This window comes from Ranitomeya variabilis, chromosome 1 (assembly GCF_051348905.1).
Source record: "Ranitomeya variabilis isolate aRanVar5 chromosome 1, aRanVar5.hap1, whole genome shotgun sequence".
Lineage (NCBI taxonomy): Eukaryota > Metazoa > Chordata > Amphibia > Anura > Dendrobatidae > Ranitomeya > Ranitomeya variabilis.
Genome location: NC_135232.1, coordinates 209,531,229 through 209,553,170, shown reverse-complemented (window position 1 = coordinate 209,553,170; position 21,942 = coordinate 209,531,229). Strand labels below are relative to the sequence as shown.

The following is a 21,942-nucleotide window of genomic DNA, read 5'->3' as shown; positions in this document are numbered from 1 at the left end:
CACTAGTAACCACAAGAGGGAGCCAAAAAGTCTAATTCACAACAGTATTCCATAAATCCCTATTAAAGGAGTATATCTCTTCTGCATTGTCTCCCTCATCCCCGCCTCCTCCGCTTTTAGCTGACGGTGGCCTGGAGTATGATGTTCAGAGGGTTGTGGATTCTCGGAGGGTCCGTAATTCCCTTTATTACCTCATCCACTGGAGGAGATATGGACTAAAGGAGAGTTCCTGGGTCCCTTCTCAAGTTGTGAAGGCCGATCGGTTAGTTAGGGCCTTCCATCTAAGATTTCCTGGGAAGCCTGGGGGTTCGGTGGCACCCCTAGAAGAGGGGATACTGTCACGGTTCTGGGATGCATTTACTTACTGCTCTGCCCTCCAATCTGGTATAGGGGTGTGCTGAGGCTGTCAGTACTTTGATTGACAGCTTAGCCATCCAATCTGGTACAGTGCTGTGCTTAGCTGTCAGTGTGTTGATTGACAGCTCGACTATCCAATCTGAGACTGAGGCATCAGCTGTCTCCAGGTGTTCATTATTCCAGGTAATTGCCATGCCTCTTAACTGAGCTGTATCTCCCAAAACTCCGCCAGATGTACATTCAGCTTGTGAGGTTTGTGCTTGCCTGTGCCTTGAGTTCGCCTGTGCCTTGAGTTCTGTATGCTTGATCTGTTGCCTGACCTTGGACTTCAATCTGACCATCCGCCTATTTAACCCCTTCAGCTCTCATCCGTTATCCTTTCGGTACTCTGACCTCGGAATGGTACCTGACTAAGCTTTTGTCTCTTCCTTCTGTTACTGACGTACCCTCCTGGCTTCTGACCTTGGACTCCTTGACCACTCTGACTCACGGCTTGGCCGTGAGAAGTAAGTAGTGTCACAGTAATCACCATGGAGTCCAGATTTGGCCCTTGGGCCAGAGTTTGACATATGTGCTTTAAAGGTTAGCTAGCTTCGTAGAAACTTCCTTTGCTTTGTGTTGATTCTGAGCTTCAATCTGTTTTATAACCCAGAGCTGCACTCACAATTTTCTTCTTTTCATGCTGTCATGTTACTTTAAAAACTATAATACGTTATTAAATGCAATTAGCACTATTTATGGTGTTGTTTTTGTCCTGTGTTTGAGAGTGTTTTGTTTTTTGTTATATTTTTATACAAAACACTGCATTTTTGTTGTATGTTTTTATATGGAATTTGAAAAATGCTAGAACCAAAATGACCTCCATAACAAACCGCAGATTTCTATAGCAAGAAAGGTTTGTCTGAAAGCTATTGAATATGGGAGGTTAAAGGGAATCTTTCACCAAGTTTTTGCATAAAGAAAACCATAATGTAGAGACTGAGACCCTGATTCAAGTGTTGTCCCTTACTCGGCTGCTTAATGTAGTTTGGATAAAAATTACAGTTTTATCAGCAGGAAATTATGACTAGAGGACTAGAAAACCTGCTGCCAGGTAGTCAAGCATTTTCATGAGCTCTGTATAGACCCGCCCCCACCACGGATTGCAGCTTTGTGTTTACACTGCCCATGGGCAGAAAGCTGTCAATCAGTGGGGTGGGTGGGGCTATACAGAGCTCAGCATTCAGAGAACTTCTAGATCTGTAGTAGATAAAACAGTGATTTTATCAAAATGACAGAAATCAGCCCAGTAAGTGATGCATTGCTGGAATCAGGGTCTCTGCCCCTACATCATTCTGCTTTCAGAAGGGGTAGAAAAAAGCTGATGACAGATTCACTTTAAGTTTAAAATGTTAGCAGATCCACCTTTTATGCTTATTATGTTTCTATTACTATTATGTATTATCCATTGTTGGAAAAGTCACAACAAAATGTGCAACCATAATGACTGTCCCTTTTCAATTTTTTAAATCTCTTATGGTTATTGATAAGTTTGGTGACAAAATAACAGTTTAGTTTTTGAGAAGCTAACTCAAAAATGTCAATATGGCTTCTTTTCCTAATGCCATTGGACGAGAAAAATTGGAAAATAAAACAATTTAATTACTTGAGCATCATTTTAAGTTATTTTACTTATATAAAGTCATTGTGTTATTAATTCTGCCTATTTTTTTTTAAATTCACATCACACTAAGTGCATTAATCTGCATTTACTTATTCCACTGGCTCACTATTCACTATATCTCCTAAGTTATTCAGTGTGTATATATATATATATATATATATCTATATAATTGTCTAAGGGTTTTTCCGTCTGTCTGTCTTTCTGTCTGTCTGTCTGTCCGTCTTTCTGTCTGTCTGTCCTGGAAATCCCGTGTCTCTGATTGGTCGAGGCCGCCAGGCCTTGACCAATCAGCGACAGGCACAGTATCGACGTAGATGTCATAATGGTTGCCAAGGCGACGATGATGTCATAAAGGTATACTACGGGGACATGCATATTCTAGAATACCCGATGTGTTAGAATCGGGCCACAATCTAGTATATATATATATATATATATATATATATATATATATATATATATATATATATATATACTGAATAACTTAGGAGATATAGTGAGCAGGTGGAATAAGTAATTGCAAATTAATGCAATTAGTGTGATATTCATTCTGCCTATATATTATACATATATATATATCTATATCTAATATATAATTGCCTAGAATACTACTTCCTGCAATTTGTGCCAACTTCCGTGGCTTTGTCCGGAGCTAATGTCCGGAGATAATGTCCGGAGATAATGTCCGGAGATAATGTCCGGAGCTAATGTCCGGAGATAAGTGACGTCACCAATGTCCTACACCCAGGCAGAGCACAGGGGCCCCAGGCAGCATATGGGGCCCCAGGCAGAGCACAGTGGCCCCAGGCAGAGCACAGGGGCCCCAGGCAGCATATGGGGCCCCAGGCAGAGCACAGTGGTCCCAGGCAGAGCACAGGGGCCCCAGGCAGCCTATGGGGCCCCAGGCAGAGCACAGTGGCCCCAGGCAGAGCACAGAGGCCCCAGGCAGCATATGGGGCCCCAGGCAGAGCACAGGGGCCCCAGGCAGCATATGGGGCCCCAGGCAGAGCACAGTGGCCCCAGGCAGAGCACAGGGGCCCCAGGAAGAACATGGGGCCCCAGGCAGAGCACAGGGGCCCCAGGCAGCATATGGGGTCCCAGGCAGAGCACAGGGGCCCCAGGCAGCATATGGGGCCCCAGGCAGAGCACAGTGGCCCCAGGCAGAGCACAGGGGCCCCAGGCAGAACATGGGGCCCCAGGCAGAGCACAGGGGCCCCAGGCAGAGCACAGGGGCCCCAGGCAGCATATGGGGCCCCAGGCAGAGCACAGGGGCCACAGGCAGCATATGGGGCCCCAGGCAGAGCACAGTGGCCCCAGGCAGCATATGGGGCCCCAGGCAGAGCACAGTGGTCCCAGGCAGAGCACAGGGGCCCCAGGCAGCTTATGGGGCCCCAGGCAGAGCACAGTGGCCCCAGGCAGAACATGGGGCCCCAGGCAGAGCACAGTGGCCCCAGGCAGAGCACAGGGGCCCCAGGCAGAACATGGGGCCCCAGGCAGAGCACAGGGGCCCCAGGCAGAGCACAGGGGCCCCAGGCAGCATATGGGGCCCCAGGCAGAGCACAGGGGCCCCAGGCAGCATATGGGGCCCCAGGCAGAGCACAGTGGCCCCAGGCAGAGCACAGGGGCCCCAGGCAGCATATGGGGCCCCAGGCAGAGCACAGTGGTCCCAGGCAGAGCACAGGGGCCCCAGGCAGCCTATGGGGCCCCAGGCAGAGCACAGTGGCCCCAGGCAGAACATGGGGCCCCAGGCAGAGCGCAGGGGCCCCAGGCAGAGCACAGGGGCCCCAGGCAGCATATGGGGCCCCAGGCAGAGCACAGTGGCCCCAGGCAGAGCACAGGGGCCCCAGGCAGAACATGGGGCCCCAGGCAGAGCACAGGGGCCCCAGGCAGCATATGGGGCCCCAGGCAGAGCACAGGGGCCCCAGGCAGCATATGGGGCCCCAGGCAGAGCACAGCGATATTTTGGACCACTGTGCGGTGTTTCAGACCCCCTGTGTGATGTCTGGGGCCCTGTTCTTAAGTATATTAAAGATTAAAGTAACGTATATTAAAGTATATTATAGATCAAATTTGACACGTTTATGAGCACCATTGAGTGATATACTCAAGAATGACATAATTTTTCAACATTTTATGGTTTCAAACTGTAAACACTCAGAGTTTTTTTTACTTCAACCAGAAAACCTTAACGGTTCATAAAAAACTTGACTGTTCAGGATATGATAAAAGTCATAGTATTCTGAATCTTTAACTTATAAAGATACCTTTACATGGGGTGATTATTGGTTCCAGAGAGGCTTTCGGCCGATAATCGTACACATGGCTGGTGACAGGACAATACAATATAAACGTTCAAAGGTAAACACTGATAACATTAAAATCTAATATATAATTGCCTAGAATACTACTTCCGGCAATTTGTGCCAACTTCCGTGGCTTTGTCCGGAGATAATGTCCGGAGATAAGTGACGTCACCAGCGTCCTACACCCGCTCAGGGTGGACAAAGATATATGCCTTCGTGGTGCGCGGCACTTTTCTGATTGGTTGCCGCCTGCCGCGAGCAACCAATCAGAAATGTGCCGTACTGTCAAGAATTGTCAAGAGCTGGTGAGTGCAGCCATTTTTTGTTCTTTCTTACTATTATTTATTAATTGTATTATTCTTACATTTGAATAAATAAAGTATATATGGATTCTAGACTCCCGATTCTTTAGAATCGGGCTGCCATCTAGTATATATATATATCTATATATATATATATATATCTATCTACTATATAATTGTCTAAGGGGTACTTCTGTCTCTGTCTGTCTTTCTGTTTCTGTCTGTCCCGGAAATCCCGCGTCACTGAATCCTGGTGGCCGCGAACCAACTAGCGACGGGCACAGCCCGGCTGAGAATTAGTCCCTCCCTACTTCCGTCCAGTCAGTGCCCGGCGCTTGTTCCATACTCCCCTCCAGTCAGCGCTCACACAGGGTTAATGGCAGCGTTAATGGGCCGCGTTATGCCGCGGTGTAATGCACTCCGTTAACGCTGCTATTAACCCTGTGTGACCAACCTTTTACTATTGATGCTGCCTATGCATCATCAATAGTAAAAAGATCTAATGTTAAAAATAATAAAAACACAAAAAACCTGCTACTCTCACGTTCCGTCGTCCGCCGAGGCGCGCGCGGCTGCCGCCAGCTTCCGTTCCCAGAGATGCATTGCGAAATTACCGAGAAGACTTAGCGGTCTCGCGAGAACGCTAAGTCATCTGGGTAATTTCGCAATGCATCTCTGGGAACAGAAGCTGGCGGCTGCCGCGCGCGCATCGGGACAGCTTCTCTGGACGACGGAGGGTGAGTATATAACTATTTTTTATTTTCATTATTTTTTTTAAACAGGGATATGGTGCCCACACTGCTATATACTACGTGGGCTGTGTTATATACTGCGTGGCTGCTAAATACTACGTGGGCAGTGTTATATACTGCGTGGGCTGTGGTATATATTACGTGGGCAGTGTTATATACTGCGTGGGCTGTTATATACTATGTGGCCTGTGTGATATACTGCGTGGGCTGTTATATACTATGTGGCCTGTGTGATATACTGCGTGGGCTGTGTGATTATATTACGTGGGCTGTGTTATATACTACATGGCTGCTATATACTGCGTGGGCTGTGTTATATACTGCTTGGGCTGTGTTATATACTGCGTGGCTACTAAAAACTGCGTGGGCAGTGTTATATACTGCGTGGGCTGTGCTATATATTACGTGGGCAGTGTTATATACTGCGTGGCTGCTATATACTGCGTGGGCTGTGTTATATACTGCATGACCTGTGCTATACATTACGTGGGCTGTGTTATATACTGCGTGTCTGCTATATACTACATGGCTCCTATATACTGCGTGGCCTGTGCTATATACTATGTGGCTGCTACATACATACATACATACATACATACATACATACATACGCTAGAATACCCGATGCGTTAGAATCGGGCCACCATCTAGTATATATATATATATATATATATATATATATATATATATATATATATATATATATATATATATATATATATATATATATATATATATATATATATATATATTAGCTGCACTACCCGGCTTCGCCCGGGGTAATAACTGCTGTTAGCAAAATAGAATGTGTTAACAAAAATTTATTCTGCACAAAAAAAACACAAAACAAATAGATAGAAATGTAATTATTAAAAGGCAAAAACTAAGCTAATAGAAGCATTTTACAACATATATTTCAACACCAGAGATATTCCACACAGATTTAACTAAATTGGCCAAGTAATGTGAAGTAATCTTCCACTACTTATTCGAGAGCCTTTTGATAAACGACATTCTTAGTTTTTCCTTCAGGTGCAAAGACAAACAGATTTTTGGCTGTTCCAACTCTTGAACAGGCCACATAAAGTTGACAATGAGAAAAGCATGGAGATTGTAAATCTAAGCTAGCTGAAGAGCCCTGCGTTGCCTGGGCATAGTAAATATCTGTGGTTAGTTATAGCACCTCACTTCTCTTATTTTCCCATCACGCCTCTCATTTTCCCCATCACATGTTTCATTTTCCCCCTCACACCTCTCATTTTCCCCCTCACTCCTCTTATTTTCCCCCTCACTCTCATTCCCCCCTAACACTTGTCATTTCGACCTCACATCTGTCATTTTCCGATCACTCCACTATTTTCCCTCACTCCTCTCATTTTGCACTCACACCTTTTCATTTTCACCTCACACCTCTCATTTTCACCTCAGTATATACATGTTTGTCATCTCCCTTATATATAGTATACACCTGTATGTCATCTCCTGTATATAGTATATACCTGTATGTCATCTCCCCAGTATATAGTATATACCTGCTGTGTGTCATCTCCCCTGTATATAGTATATACCTGTATGTCATGTCCTCCTATATATAGTATATACCTGTATGTAATCTCCTCCTGTATATAGTATATACCTGTGTGTCATCTCACCTATATATAGTATATATCTGTGTCATCTCCACCTGTATATAGTATATACCTGTATGTCATCTCCTCCTATACATAGCATATACCTGTATGTCATCTCCTCCTGTATATACTATATACCTGTAGGTAATCTGCTCCTGTATATAGTATATACCTGTGTGTCATCTCCTCCTGTATATAGTATATACCTGTATGTCATCTCCTCCTGTATGTAGTATGTACCTGTATGTCATCTCCTCCTCTATATAGTATATACCTGTGTGTCATCTCTCCTGTATATAGTATATATCTGTGTGTCATCTCCTCCTGTATATAGTATATACCTGTGTGTCATCTCCCCTGTAAATAGTATATACCTGTGTGTCATCTCCTCCTGTATATAGTATATATCTGTATGTCATCTCCTCCTGTATTAGCCCTCGTTCACACGTTATTTGGTCAGTATTTTTACCACAGTATTTGTAAGCTAAATTGGCAGCCTTATAAATCCCCAGCCAACAGTAAGCCCACCCCCTGGCAGTATATATTAGCTCACACATACACATAATAGACTGGTCATGTGACTGACAGCTGCCGGATTCCTATATGGTACATTTGTTGCTCTTGTAGTTTGTCTGCTTATTAATCAGATTTTTATTTTTGAAGGATAATACCAGACTTGTGTGTGTTTTAGGGCGAGTTTCATGTGTCAAGTTGTGTGTGTTGAGTTGCGTGTGGCGACATGCATGTAGCGACTTTTGTGAGATGAGTTTTGTGTGGCGACATGCGTGTAGCAACTTTTTGTGTGTCGAGTTGCATGTGACAGGTTAGTGTAGCAAGTTGTGTGCAGCAAGTTTTGCGCATGGCGAGTTTTGCGCGTGGCGAGTTTTATGTGTGGTGCCTTTTGAGTATGTGCAAGTTTTGTGTGAGGCAACTTTTGCATGTGTTGCAACTTTTGTGCATGTGGCAATTTTTCCGCGTGTGCAAGTTTTGCGTGTGGCGAGTTTTCCATGAGGTGAGTTTTGCACGTGTGACGAGTTTTGCATGTGGAGAGATTTCCGTGTGGCGAGTTTTGAGCTGCGACTTTTCTGTTTCAACTTTTATGTGGCGAGGTTGGTGTATGTGTGGTGAAATGTGCACTGAGGGTGGTATATGTGTTCGAGCACGTGGTAGTGTGTGGCGCATTTTGTGTGTGTGTTCATATCCCCGTGGTGGTGTGGTGATTATCCCATGTCGGGGCCCCACCTTAGCAACTGTACAGTATATACTCTTTGGCGCCATCGCTCTCATTCTTTAAGTCCCCCTTGTTCACATCTGGCAGCTGTTAATTTGCCTCCAACACTTTTCCTTTCATTTTTTCCCCATTATGTAGATAGGGGCAAAATTGTTTGGTGAATTGGAAAGCGCGGGGTTAAAATTTCACCTCACAACATAGCCTATGACGCTCTCGGGGTCCAGACGTGTGACTGTGCAAAATTTTGTGGCTGTAGCTGCGACGGTTCAGATGCCAATCCCGGACATACACACATACATACATACATACAAACACACATTCAGCTTTATATATTATCTATCTATCTATACATACATACATACATACATACATACATACATACATACATACATACATACATACATACATACATATATATATATATATATATATATATATATATATATATATATATATATATATATATATACTAGCTGTACTACCCGGCTTCGCCCGGGTTAATGACTGCTGTTAGCAAAATAGAATGTTAACAAAAATTTATTCTGCACGCAAAAACCACAAAACAAATAGATAGAAATGTAATTATTAAAAGGCAAAAACTAAGCTAATAGAAGCATTTCACAACATATATTAGCTTTGTTATACTGAGAATGTCTTTGTTGCCTATATTAACCAATCAGAGCTCAGATTAATTAACTGTAGCAAAATAGAAGCTGAGCTGTGATTGGTTGCTATTGGCAGCCTGATAAATCCCCAGCCAACAGGAAGCCCACCCCCTGGCAGTATATATTAGCTCACACATACACATAATAGACAGGTCATGTGACTGACCGCTGCCGTATTTCCTATATGGTACATTTGTTGCTCTTGTAGTTTGTCAGCTTATTAAATCAGATTTTTATTTTTGAAGGATAATACCAGACTTGTGTGTGTTTTAGGGCGAGTTTCATGTGTCAAGTTGTGTGTGTTGAGTTGCGTGTGGCGACATGCATGTAGCAACATTTTGTGTGTCGAGTTGCATGTGACAGGTTAGTGTAGCAAGTTGTGTGCAGCAAGATTTGTGCATGGCGAGTTTTATGTGTGGTGCGTTTTGAGTATGTGCAAGTTTTGTGAGGCAACTTTAGCATGTGTTGCAACTTTTGTACATGTGGCAATTTTTCTGTGTGCAAGTTTTGCGTGAGTTTTCCATGAGGTGAGTTTTCCATGAGGTGAGTTTTGCACGTGTGGCGAGTTTTGCGTGAGCCTAGTTTTGCATATGGCGAGTTTTGAATGTAGCGAGTTTTGCGCGTGGCGAGTTTTGAGTGGTGACTTTTGTGTTTCGACTTTTATGTGGCGAGGTTGGTGTGTGTGTGGTGAAATGTGTGCTGAGGGTCGTATATGTGTTCAAGCAAGTGGTAGTGTGTGGCGCATTTTGTGTTTGTGTTCATATCCCCGTGTGTGGTGAGTATCCCATGTCGGGGCCCCACCTTAGCAACTGTACGGTATATACTCTTTGGCGCCATCGCTCTCATTCTTTAAGTCCCCATTGTTCACATCTGGCAGCTGTCAATTTTCCTCCAACACTTTTCCCTTCACTTTTTCCCCATTACGTAGATAGGGGCAAAATTGTTTGGTGAATTGGAACGCGCGGGGTTAAAATTTCACCTCACAACGTAGCCTATGACGCTCTCGGGGTCCAGACGTGTGACTGTGCAAAATTTTGTGGCTGTAGCTGCGACGGTGCAGATGCCAATCCCGGACATACACACATACATACATACACACATTCAGCTTTATATATTAGATATACCTGTATGTAATCTCCTGTATATAGTATATACCTGTGTGTCATCTCACCTATATATAGTATATATCTGTGTGTCATCTCCTCCTGTATATAGTATATACCTGTATGTCATCTCCTCCTATACATAGCATATACCTGTATGTCATCTCCTCCTGTATATACTATATACCTGTAGGTAATCTGCTCCTGTATATAGTATATACCTGTGTGTCATCTCCTCCTGTATATAGTATATACCTGTATGTCATCTCCTCCTGTATGTAGTATGTACCTGTATGTCATCTCCTCCTCTATATAGTATATACCTGTGTGTCATCTCTCCTGTATATAGTATATATCTGTGTGTCATCTCCTCCTGTATATAGTATATACCTGTGTGTCATCTCCCCTGTAAATAGTATATACCTGTGTGTCATCTCCTCTTGTATATAGTATATATCTGTATGTCATCTCCTCCTGTATTAGCCCTCTTTCACACGTTATTTGGTCAGTATTTTTACCACAGTATTTGTAAGTTAAATGGGCAGCCTGATAAATCCCCAGCCAACAGTAAGCCCACCCCCTGGCAGTATATCTTAGCTCACACATACACATAATAGACTGGTCATGTGACTGACAGCTGCCGGATTCCTATATGGTGCATTTGTTGCTCTTGTAGTTTGTCTGCTTATTAATCAGATTTTTATTTTTGAAGGATAATACCAGACTTGTGTGTGTTTTAGGGCGAGTTTCGTGTGTCAAGTTGTGTGTGTTGAGTTGCGTGTGGCGACATGTATGTAGCGACTTTTGTGAGATGAGTTTTGTGTGGCGACATGCGTGTAGCAACTTTTTGTGTGTCGAGTTGCATGTGACAGGTTAGTGTAGCAAGTTGTGTGCAGCAAGTTTTGCGCATGGCGAGTTTTGCGCGTGGCGAGTTTTATGTGTGGTGCCTTTTGAGTATGTGCAAGTTTTGTGTGAGGCAACTTTTGCATGTGTTGCAACTTTTGTGCATGTGGCAATTTTTCTGCGTGTGCAAGTTTTGCGTGTGGCGAGTTTTCCATGAGGTGAGTTTTGCACGTGTGGCGAGTTTTGCATGTGGAGAGTTTTGCGCGTGGCGAGTTTTGAGCGGCGACTTTTGTGTTTCGACTTTTATGTGGCGAGGTTGGTGTATGTGTGGTGAAATGTGCGCTGAGGGTGGTATATGTGTTCGAGCACGTGGTAGTGTGTGGCGCATTTTGTGTGTGTTCATATCCCCGTGGTGGTGTGGTGATTATCCCATGTCGGGGCCCCACCTTAGCAACTGTACAGTATATACTCTTTGGCGCCATCGCTCTCATTCTTTAAGTCCCCCTTGTTCACATCTGGCAGCTGTTAATTTGCCTCCAACACTTTTCCTTTCATTTTTTCCCCATTATGTAGATAGGGGCAAAATTGTTTGGTGAATTGGAACGCGCGGGGTTAAAATTTCGCCTCACAACATAGCTTTGACGCTCTCAGGGTCCAGACGTGTGACTGTGCAAAATTTTGTGGCTGTAGCTGCGACGGTTCAGATGCCAATCCCGGACATACACACACACATACATACATACATACACACATGCACACATTCAGCTTTATATATATATATACTTGGATGTACATTTTAAGGATATTTTGATCTATATTGTTAATTTTTTAGAAAGCCTATAGCGTACTGACAACCTCCACATGCTATATTTGTTTTCTGGCTTACGGCAAAGTGTATGTAGTCCTTTGGTTCACAAAGTACGGTACATCTTTTCTATGGAGCCACGTGGTTTGTTGTACAGAATGTACATACTATTCCGCGTGCTGATACATAGCTGTAAATGTTGATCCGAGAAATTGTATGTAATAGGGCTAATATACAACTACAATTATTTCTGGTACCTTTTTAAGGTGTTGTCAACAGTAAATACTAAAATGGCTAAAAATTTGGAGGCCAAAATTGAGTGCCCACCGGCTGACAATTAGCCGGCCTGTCAGCACCATTTCTCCATCATTTGATTGTGGTTGGCATGAGACCTCGATGAAGACATCTGGGGCCCTGGAGGGAGATTGCGGCTATTTTTCTCCCACCGCTGGACCTCTTTGTACTGGATGATATCTGTCTGTATGGTAGCCAGGCTGGCTTAGAAGCTGGCATTACATTTTTCCTATTCTGGACAGTTCCTATTTGCTTTGTCAATGCCACCTCATTAGGTACACAATCCAGCTGCAGTCTTTACTCAGATTAGTGCCAGATATAATGGAAACTTTTTTTCTCTAATTTTTTCCCTTTACCACTACTTTGTTGGTCAAGCTTTATCTCGATTTGGAACATGGGAGATAAGGGGACATTGCCAGTGTGACCTACGAGTTCCAGGAAATGCATTAGACAGATTATGCTTCTATACTCCTCAGCTGTCACACAGCTACTCAGCTGCTATGTGTGTACAGAAACACAACCAAACGGTCTCCTAATGAGGCACGTTAAAAAATAATGTTAGCTACTGTGCCATGCCACATCTCAGACCTGGCGCTTTTTATGAGTAATTGTTTTGTTAGCGTAGAATAAAGCATAGTGGGTAGGACTGAACCAGGTGTGCCCTTAGTCACGGGAAACTTGGCCTTCAAATTGTTTACAACACAGAGTGATCCCATCTCGTTATATTGGTCATTTTAAGTAATATGTAGTTATTTAATAAAAAATATCTAGCAGCACTCTGAGTTGAATTAGGTAGCAATACAGTCATCAACTACGAAGTCATATTTTTAATGGGATTTTTTTGAAGATATGGAGCAATGATGATATTGTCGGGTTCACAATCCTAGATTTCTTTTCTTCTTCTTTTCTAGATTTTCTTTTCTTCAAAATCCTAGATTTCTTTTCTTTTCTGTTGGCTGTTTTTCGGCCCTACATACTTTTTCTTTTTCTCCACTGTCCAATTCCTTATCCAGACACATTGCAATTCAGTTTTTAACTTCGTGTCTGTACGAGTCGGTCATACAGCTGCTCGTAAATCGGTCTTTACTTACAAACCTCTACCTTTCTCAAGTACTTGATATACAATATTGTGTAAAATGCTTTCAGAAATAGAAGCGCTCACAGTTTACTTTTATCAAGTAATAAAATGCAAAGTGGATGAGCAAAAAATAAATTAAAATTAAATCAATGTTTGGTGTGACCGCCCTTTATTTTTAAAACAACATCAAATCTTCTGTATACTTTTGCACAATGTCAATGCTTTTGTAAGATTATAGTCAGGTGTATGAGTAATAAATTATACCAAACAAGTGATAATGATCATCATTTTCATATGTAGGCTGAAACAGTCATTAACGGAAACAGCTGTGTCGGAGGCTTAAAACTGGGTGAGAAACATTCAATCTCTGCCACAAAGCTGAGGTTGTGTAGACCATTTTATGTCACGGATCATACACTGTGACACTGAGGAACGTAAATGCAGTGGTCGGCCAAGGAACCTTAGTGTAGCAGACGAAAGACGCATCATATATCCCATAGAGGACAACGAAGGTACAAATACGTATAAAAGTATAAATTTATTAAAATAACAAAATATCAACACTACATATATATACAAAATTAGCACAAATAGTGTACAAAAAGTGACATATCCCTATAAATGAGGGGGGGGGGGGGAATAAAGTTGGCTGTGTATAAGAAAAAACCAGATGGGGCCACATCCATCCAGGTATGTCACATAACGACTCAATAGGAGAGCAGATACACACTTAGATTACTGTTGCTCAAAAATAAATGTCCAATGTTGCCACTATGTGCTTTAAAGCACTAATATAACAATATTATGATAACAAGAGTAGCTAGGTCTGTCATAAATTACCAATAACAAATGTGCATATCAATAATATGTACCAGATCCTACCTACTGCTAGGCACAAACAGACAAATATCATAGTGTATCCTGAATCAATTATAGGGTGCTCAACTTAAAACATAGAAAAATTCATATGTAGTGGCATACTGATAGAATACCTGCCCCCGCAGTTTTGTCAGGGGCAGTGAAACGCGCGTCGAGGTGTGCTACGGGACCACCATCCAGGCTTGCATCATGACTACAGGTATCCTATGATTTTTCTGTGGTGCTGTTCAACCCCTGTTATATAGGACGATCTTCTGGCAAGTATTCTATCAGTATGCCACTACATATGAATTTTTATATGTTGTAAGTTGAGCAGGAAGGAAAGTCCCGCCTCCAGGACGGTTTCACGGTATGAGGGGGCGCATTTTATAAACGTTAATTTCAGCGTGTGCAGGGAGCATAACTAAAAGAGCCACCTTGTCAGAATGCAGCATTAGTGCTGCACAAGATGGCTCTTTTAGTTACAAATGCCTGAGGGGGGGTGACAGGTTCCCTTTAATTCAGATTTCTCCTTTTCTATTCAGTTTTGGAACATAATTGGTGCCTGAGATAGTTAGCCTGTTTTTAGGTGACTTTTTGTTGCTGTTTCTAAATCTGTCCTTATTTTTCTTCTATTGACTCCAGTTAATGACATGTGATCTACCCGATGTACGTAGATGCACCTGACCTATCGAACACTAGGACTGATGTCTGCTAAACATTATTAGTAATCCGCCATCATGTGGTTTTCCCAGTGTATCTTTCTTCTATAGTTCTTAAATTTTGGTGGAATCGTTCATCCTGCTCTTCACTTAGATCACCAAGGTTTTGTGGGAAAAGATCCAAGTGACTGTCTAGATAATGCACCTTGATACTCATTGTACAACCAAAGTGACGGAAAGAAGGTAGCATTCTTTCTTCTGGTTAAGTGTAATTATCTGCTTTATAGTTCGCAAGTAAATTCTGTACATCCATAGTTAAAGACCATCTGCCTCAGGAACATCGAGCAATGAATCTTTTGAAGTGTGGATCTTTCATGAATCCTCTGATTTGAGGAACATCAAAAATACCCACCTTTAGTTTCTCCATGGTCAGCGCTGGAAATTTTCTGCAGATGTAGTCGTAGGATCTTCCCTCTGTTTAAAGCCTCTACAAACTGCTTCATTAAACCTAATTTGATGCTAAGTGGTGGTAAAAGGATCTTATTCCTGTCAACCAATGGTTCTGCAATTACGTTCTTTTCTCCTACTGCCATTTGTTCTCTGAGGCCACTATTTTCTTACCTAGTGCTCATTTTTTGATCTACTCTCCCAGAGACAGATAAAACGGGGATACTTAGTGTATCCACTCTGCTGTCCCAGGAGAATGTTCACCATCTTTAGATCCACACAGATTCACTGGTGATCGTGGTATGATATTTTCTGTAGGACCAGAGCAATTGCGTTTTGCTCTTCAGTCATCTTAGTTGAGTGATTTATTTATTTTTTTTAAAATTGATCCATATTTGTGTCCATTGTGTAGAACAGTGTTCCCCAACTCCGATCCTCAAGAGCCACCAACAGGTCATGTTTTCAGGATTTCCTTAGTATTGCACAGGTGATGGAATTATCACATGTGCAATACTAAGGAAATACTGAAAACATGACTGTTGGTGGCTCTTGAGGACCGGAGTTGGGGAACACTGGTGTAGAAGGACACATTTTAGGCTTCGCTTAGAACGGTCTATGGGAAAGGATTTTGGTGTGCACTCAGCCCATATGAGGCGAGGTGCTGGTGTAATGGACCAATGGCCCTGAATAACAGTAAATACTAAAATTCACCTCACTCTCTTTAGATTTGTTATGCAAAATTTGGTATCCATTTATTTTATACAAAACTGGGAGCGTAACAGAATATTACAGCATATGCGATCTTTATACAACGTTTCGGCTCAACCAGAGCCTTTGTCACGTAATGGCTGTGAAAAGAAAAAGAAAAACGCAGAATACAATAAATAAAAAAATAAAGAAATACATGTCCAAGGTGTCAAAATCAATGGAAAATCCTAGTCTCGAGCAAGAAAAAAGTCTGTCTACCGACGGTAATGTATACAAACATCAGTGGGAGTGATGAATCCGAGATCGAGAATCGGGATAAAGCGCAGAGATCCTGAGTACCCTGTGGGTAGGGATAGTACTGTGAGTAACGTATCAGTATACAGTGCAATAAATATACAAAGTTTGCAGGAGAAAGTAAGGTATGCGCAGTAGAGTAGTATATAGCAAATAGCATCACACAATAATAAAATTAAAACATCACACAATAAAAACAACATGACAAACAGAGCAATCCTTATACAAATCATGGACAGTAGTGTAGTAATTACCTTTTTCCAGACAAAAGGTAGTGTCCAGAGAAGGGAAAATCCCAGTGATGAGATACAGGCTCTGCAGGAAATGGTGAAAATGGATTAGCATATATGGTGCAAAGGAAGCGTTTTCATAGGAAAAGATAGGGTACCTATTGTAATTTTAACTGTCTGCCTGTGGGAATCTCCGTCCAGTAACGTGGACCTGTAAGGGTAAATAGAGTGCTTGTCACTAGTCCCATGTTATGTACAAGCACCGGAGGTCTAAGGTGTTCCCTAGTAATTACCTGTGGTGTCTGCATGTAGAGCGGCGCTCCCGCGCCTTGCTATAGATCAGCATGTGCAGAGTCTGCTGTGAGTCCGGTGTGAATGAGATTAATGGCCGCCGCATCGGAAGTGGACGCTGCGGACCGGAAGTGACATATCGCTACTGTCTAGAGCCCAGTGCGCATGCGCAGCCTATGTTGTGGCAACCGGTAACCATACAGAATATGCAGCCAGTATATATCATAGGTATAGAACAGCGTACTGTTATGGATAAAGCTGGAGTGGGGATTACAACGGCTTAGGAACTAAGTAATAGCCAGAGTGTTTTACTAGACTACACACTGTGTCCGGACAATAAAAAAATATAGAAAGGGACAAGAGTATGAAATTGATATATAGCTGGGGGCTAGGGGTAACTCACCTAGTGTCATAATGAAATCGCGTGCTAGCAGGTCTGCAAAGTAATGGAGGAAAAGATGATTAATAAACAGGTCTAAGGTGCTCATAATAACCAATCAATCTCCCTGTTAAGTCCCTTAGGAGTCAGGGTGTCTAGTTTGTATATCCAATGGGTCTCACGTGACCTGAGAAGTTTGATATGGTCGCCCCCTCTCCTGGGGCAAGGGACATGCTCGATCACTTGGAACTTAAGCTGGGCCACAGTGTGCCTTGATTTTGTGAAGTGGTCCGGTAGAGGCAGCCAGTTTTTCCCGCACCTAATGGTGGACTTATGGCTGGCAATATGGTCCCTGATGTGCTGTGTGGTTTCCCCCACGTAGAGGAGTCCACACGGGCATTTTATCAAATATACAACAAAGTTAGAATCACATGTGTGAAATCCACGTATGGGATTGGACTTGCCAGTTCTAGGGTGGGTAATGCTGTCGGATTTAATGACGTTAGAGCAGGCTGCACAGTTTAAGCAAGGGAAGGTGCTGTTACGTCGGGTACTCAGAAACTTCTGTGTAGTGATGGGATGTGCACTGCCAATGTCCGCTCTTACAAGTTTATCCCTAATGTTAGAGGGTCTCTTACTGCACATTAAGGCTGGTTCCTTAAAGGGGGGAATATTGGGGTATGCTTTTGCTAAGAGAGGCCAGTGTCTCCTAATGATAGAATAAATTTTAGGCATTAATGGATGGAAAACGTGTACGAATGGAATCCTTTCTTGTGAATTGCTCGGGGGCCGAGGAGATGAAGGTGAAAGAGTACGTGCTCTCTCCTCAGTGAGAAGTTTTGAAGGATAACATCTTGCCTGGAATTTATGTGTCATGGTATCCAATCTATCATTAAGAGTCCCGGGGTCAGAAACAATGCGGGCTACCCTATTAAATTGGGAACGTGGCAGACTGTTTTTCATTGTGCGGGGATGGCAGCTGGTATAGTGTAGGAGACTATTGCAGTCCGTGGGTTTGCAGTAGATATCCGTGGAAAGGCATCCATCAATGCCTTTAAGGACCCTGGTATCCAGAAACTGTACTGAATCAGTGTTGTAATGGATGGTATCAGGATCAGGGAAGATGGAATTCAGATAAGAGTGGAAAGACAATAGTGTATCAGAGGTACCCGTCCAAATGAGGAAAATATCATCAATATAGCGATGATATCCCAGGACATGTTGCAAAAAAAGGTCGTTGGTGAACACATAGGTAGTCTCAAAATAGTTCATAAATGCGTTAGCATAAGCAGGCACGACGTTCGAGCCCATTGCTGTGCCGCACTTCTGGATATAGAAAGTATCCTCATATAGGAAGTAGTTCTCATAGAGCACTAGAGTGAGTATGTCCAGGCAAAATTGGATAGCATCTCCTGACATAGAAGATTGACATAGTAGATATCTCGTGGCCTCAATGCCCTTTGTGTGTTGGATTGACGTATAGAGGCTATTTACATCAAGGGTAACCAGGGTACTGCTTGGTGGTAGTACTGTGTCAAGTTGTTTGATTACCCTAAGGAAGTGTCCAGGATCCAGGAGAAAAGATCGGGTGATCCCACTGATGTTTGTATACATTACCGTCGGTAGACAGACTTATTTCTTGCTCGAGACTAGGATTTTCCATTGATTTTGACACCTTGGACCTGTATTTCTTTATTTTTTTATTTATTGTATTTTGCGTATTTCTTTTTCTTTTCACAGCGATTACGTGACAAAGGCTCTGGTTGAGCCGAAACGTTGTATAAAGATCGCATATGCTGTAATATTCTGTTACGCTCCCAGTTTTGTATAAAATAAATGGATACAAAATTTTGCATAACAAATCTATAGAGAGTGTGGTGAATTTTAGTATTTACTTGAACGGTCTATGAACAGCCTTCATTTGCTTGGTCGATATTGTGATATGCCCATTTTCATCAACGAGCTTTGAACATTGTTTCAGTAAACAAAATTGCTATCAATTGCTAACGCATTTATGAACCATTTTGAGACTACCTATGTGTTCACCAATGACCTTTTTTTGCAACATGTCCTGGGATATCATCGCTATATTGATGATATTTTCCTCATTTGGACGAGTACCTCTGATACACTATTGTCCTTCCACTCTTATCCATTGGTCCATTACACCAGCACCTCGCCTCATTTGGGCTGAGTGAACACCAAAATCCTTTCCTACACTATATTTATTGGTGCCTGCACCGGCCGCTCCTATACTTCATTGCAATTTCTCCATGTCTACTGACACATTTGCATATGATGTGGCCACTAGTTCAAATATACTGTCCCATGTGACAGGTTCTAGTGAATTCCTTAGGACCCCAGTGCATGAACTGAGGACCAGGGATTTTGAGAAAGGAAAACGTAGGCTTATTTCCTACGATCTTCATTGCACAACCCTAGCCGAATACCATAGACAAAACAAAATACCTAGGGGACTTAGGTGTAATTTGCATCCCACCCTCTTCTCCGATAATTCGGAATACTGTGAAAAGTACAAGAGGATTCTTAACAAGTGCTCTCTTGATATTATAATACTAACTATAGAATTCCTCCAGAAAGCTATAGCTGAGACAAAACCGAATATTCAGACCATAGAGGCACAACTCTCAACCACTCTCTCTTCATCGGAGTGGTCTTCTCTCAAGACCAAGACGGACAAGGCTTTAGCTGAACACCAGAAGGTCCTACAGGAATGCAAGAGACTGAAAATTCAAAGGGATTCCGAGGACTACGCTAACAACAGGGTCTACAAATGGACCGATTCCTCTACCTCCACCTGGCGCCGATCACGATATCCACGCAGAACTGGATCTTACAGCTCCGAAAACGATTCATCCACCAATTCCAGCCGTCAACGTTTTTTATCCAAAGGACGCAAGGGAGGACACTACCAAGGAGACCCACAAGGCGATCCAAGCGAAAGAATGACAACACGATCACAGGTGAGACTTCGAACCTAGTGATCAATATATCGGACCATCTTCTTTCCCCTGCAGAATTCTCAGTACTACAAAAGGGACTCTCCTTCTGCCCTACACCAAGTTGGGACGCATTCCAATTGAAAATGGACCTGGAGCGGTTTTATCGGACAATCAGAATAAAAACTCACTTCGTTCTGAGCACAGACAACACTCGAACTCCAGTGCCCCCCACGGGGGATAACACGGTGCCGGCGTTGTCTATCACCACTCTCGGTCTCTGTAACTGAAGCAATTTCTGTCCTCCTCGGACCTATCATGCCACTGAAACCTTTGTCTCTCTAGTGGACCAGGAGGTTAGTTCTCTCACACATCAGCAAAGTCTCGGCTTTTTTCCTCCACACTCCAATCTTTCCTCCACTGAGAAACAGGCACTGTCCTCTCTTCACACTAATAACTCTATTATTGTGAAACCAGCAGATAAAGGGGGGGCGATTGTCGTCATGAACCGTACACAATACATGAGTGAAGTAAACCGTCAATTGTTTGACACCAATACCTATGGCACTATACCAAGGGACCCAGTTGCAACCATCAGTCGTAAGATTCAGAGCGTAATTGATACATATCTCGCACGACGTATTATTGATCAGAAAACAGCAACCTTCCTTATCAACCCTCACCCCGTGACACCGGCTTTTTACGTATTACCAAAGATCCATAAATCACTCCAAAACCCCCCTGGCCGACCAATTGTGGCCTTGACAGACTCTATCCTGTCTCCTCTATCTATCTTTCTGGAGAGGGTTCTGACACCACTGATTAAATTAACCTGATCTTTTCTCCTGGATACCGGACACTTCCTTAGGGTAATCAAACAACTTGACACAGTACCACCAAGCAGTACCCTGGTTACCCTTGATGTAAATAGCCTCTATACGTCAATCCAACACACAAAGGGCATTGAGGCCACGAGATATCTACTATGTCAATCTTCTATGTCAGGAGATGCTATCCAATTTTGCCTGGACATACTCACTCTAGTGATCCAAAACACCGCTCCAAATCTACTCAGGCATTCATGCAGAGGAACAATTACACTGTTCTGGAATGGCCATCCCAGTCCCCAGACCTGAATATCATTGAACATCTGTGGGATCATTTGAAGAGGGCTGTCCATGCTCGGCGACCATCAAACTTAACTGAACTGGAATTGTTTTGTAAAGAGGAATGGTCAAAAATACCTTCATCCAGGATCCAGGAACTCATTAAAAGCTACAGGAAGCGACTAGAGGCTGTTATTTTTGCAAAAGGAGGATCTACTAAATATTAATGTCACTTTTCTGGTGAGGTGCCCATACTTATGCACCTGTCAAATTTTGTTTGAATGCAGATTGCACATTTTCTGTTAGGACAATAAACCTTATTTCAAGGCAAGAAACATTACTGTGTCCAACAGTTATTAGATATATGAAACTGAAATAGCTGTTGCAAAAAAAAACAATTTTTTTTAAAACATTAAGCTTAAGATTAATAGGGGTGCCCAAACTTTTTCATATAACTGTATAGATGCACATGAGCTGTGAAAATGGAATGTTACAATAACTTTAATGAAGACTAAAGGTTTTTTTTTTTTAATTTTGATGCACTGAGGCAGGAAAACTGATGCATATTCGGAACCAGACAACAGAAAAATTTTACTAATAGACGGCTTTGCCATGGGAAAAAATATTTGTACATATGTTTGTGCAATTAACTAATGGTAACCACTGAGTTTCAATCTTCATTCTTTCATTAATCTTCGTAACTAATGATATGCAGTTTGCAGCCTGATGAAAGTTTTAAGATTTTCATAATGTGATTGTGATCTTGTCTGGATGTGAGGTCTGTATTAGTGAGAAACGAATGTGCTCGGATAATGTGTTTTCTGAGCATCCTCTGGTGTTATCAGAGTATCGTAGGCGTGCTCGGATAATATGTTTGAGTCCCTGCGGCTGCAGGATTCGTGGCTGTTAGACAACCGCAACCCATGCGGGGATTGCCTGTTTGTTAGGCAAACCTTGTGTGTGTTGCGGCTGTCTAAGTA

The 21,942-nt window shown here is 42.6% G+C and overlaps 1 protein-coding gene across 1 annotated transcript in view; it reads left to right on the top strand.

The window, feature by feature from the left end:
* FBXW8 (F-box and WD repeat domain containing 8) overlaps window positions 1-21,942 on the top strand; it is a 191,173-nt gene that overhangs the window by 106,837 nt on the left and 62,394 nt on the right. The window lies entirely within an intron of this gene.